We start from the raw sequence: 2,500 nt of genomic DNA, 5'->3' as shown, positions 1-2,500 counted from the left end.
GTAAAACTCACAACTCATTCCTTGGGTTTGGAAGTGTCCATGTCGGTGCCGAGTACAAGTTACCGCGTTCAAAGTTTGGTAAGCAGCGCACTCGACCTCCAACATAACACTTCACGTCTTGATATGCTCTCTACAAAAGCGTGCGCTAATGCAGGTACAAATTAATGTACGTCCCAGATAGTGACGATCTCTGGGAGGAAGAACCTTAAGGAACTCCCCGCACATATCAAGAATTATAGGTAACGCTGCCAATTACCTGTTTCTCTTAGTAAAACTCACAACTCATTCCTTGGGTTTGGAAGTGTCCATGTCGGTGCCGAGTACAAGTTACCGCGTTCAAAGTTTGGTAAGCAGCGCACTCAACCTCCAACATAACCCTTCACGTCTTGATATGCTCTCTACAAAAGCGTGTGCCTATGTAGGTACAAATTAATGTACGTCCCAGATAGTGACGATCTCTGGGAGGAAGAACCTTAAGGAACTCCCCGCACATATCAAGAATTATAGGTAACGCTGCCAATTACCTGTTGCTCTTAGTAAAACTCACAACTCATTCCTTGGGTTTGGAAGTGTCCATGTCGGTGCTGAGTACAAGTTACCGCGTTCAAAGTTTGGTAAGCAGCGCACTCAACCTCCAACATAACCCTTCACGTCTTGATATGCTCTCTACAAAAGCGTGCGCCAATGTAGGTACAAATTAATGTACGTCCCAGATAGTGACGATCTCTGGGAGGAAGAACCTTAAGGAACTTCCCGCACACATCAAGACTTATAGGTGAGAACGGCCAATCACCTATTTCTCTTAGTAAAACTCACAACTCATTCCTTGGGTTTGGAAGTGTCCATGTCGGTGCCGAGTACAAGTTACCGCGTTCAAAGTTTGGTAAGCAGCGCACTCGACCTCCAACATAACACTTCACGTCTTGATATGCTCTCTACAAAAGCGTGTGCCTATGTAGGTACAAATGAATGTACGTCCCAGATAGTGACGATCTCTGGGAGGAAGAACCTTAAGGAACTCCCCGCACATATCAAGAATTATAGGTAACGCTGCCAATTACCTGTTTCTCTTAGTAAAACTCACAACTCATTCCTTGGGTTTGGAAGTGTCCATGTCGGTGCCGAGTACAAGTTACCGCGTTCAAAGTTTGGTAAGCAGCGCACTCAACCTCCAACATAACCCTTCACGTCTTGATATGCTCTCTACAAAAGCGTGCGCCAATGTAGGTACAAATTAATGTACGTCCCAGATAGTGACGATCTCTGGGAGGAAGAACCTTAAGGAACTTCCCGCACACATCAAGACTTATAGGTGAGAACGGCCAATCACCTATTTCTCTTAGTAAAACTCACAACTCATTCCTTGGGTTTGGAAGTGTCCATGTCGGTGCCGAGTACAAGTTACCGCGTTCAAAGTTTGGTAAGCAGCGCACTCGACCTCCAACATAACACTTCACGTCTTGATATGCTCTCTACAAAAGCGTGTGCCTATGTAGGTACAAATGAATGTACGTCCCAGATAGTGACGATCTCTGGGAGGAAGAACCTTAAGGAACTCCCCGCACATATCAAGAATTATAGGTAACGCTGCCAATTACCTGTTTCTCTTAGTAAAACTCACAACTCATTCCTTGGGTTTGGAAGTGTCCATGTCGGTGCCGAGTACAAGTTACCGCGTTCAAAGTTTGGTAAGCAGCGCACTCAACCTCCAACATAACCCTTCACGTCTTGATATGCTCTCTACAAAAGCGTGCGCTAATGCAGGTACAAATTAATGTACGTCCCAGATAGTGACGATCTCTGGGAGGAAGAACCTTAAGGAACTCCCCGCACATATCAAGACTTATAGGTGAGAACGGCCAATCACCTATTTCTCTTAGTAAAACTCACAACTCATTCCTTGGGTTTGGAAGTGTCCATGTCGGTGCCGAGTACAAGTTACCGCGTTCAAAGTTTGGTAAGCAGCGCACTCAACCTCCAACATAACCCTTCACGTCTTGATATGCTCTCTACAAAAGCGTGTGGCTATGTAGGTACAAATTAATGTACGTCCCAGATAGTGACGATCTCTGGGAGGAAGAACCTTAAGGAACTCCCCGCACATATCAAGAATTATAGGTAACGCTGCCAATTACCTGTTTCTCTTAGTAAAACTCACAACTCATTCCTTGGGTTTGGAAGTGTCCATGTCGGTGCCGAGTACAAGTTACCGCGTTCAAAGTTTGGTAAGCAGCGCACTCGACCTCCAACATAACACTTCACGTCTTGATATGCTCTCTACAAAAGCGTGTGCCTATGTAGGTACAAATTAATGTACGTCCCAGATAGTGACGATCTCTGGGAGGAAGAACCTTAAGGAACTCCCCGCACATATCAAGACTTATAGGTAACGCTGCCAATTACCTGTTGCTCTTAGTAAAACTCACAACTCATTCCTTGGGTTTGGAAGTGTCCATGTCGGTGCCGAGTACAAGTTACCGCGTTCAAAGTTTGGTAAGCA

This window comes from Anopheles merus, unplaced genomic scaffold (assembly GCF_017562075.2).
Source record: "Anopheles merus strain MAF unplaced genomic scaffold, AmerM5.1 LNR4000580, whole genome shotgun sequence".
In the NCBI taxonomy this organism is placed as follows: Eukaryota; Metazoa; Arthropoda; class Insecta; order Diptera; family Culicidae; genus Anopheles; species Anopheles merus.
The sequence above is the reverse complement of the archived record's forward strand: the minus strand, read 5'-3'. Positions refer to the sequence as shown.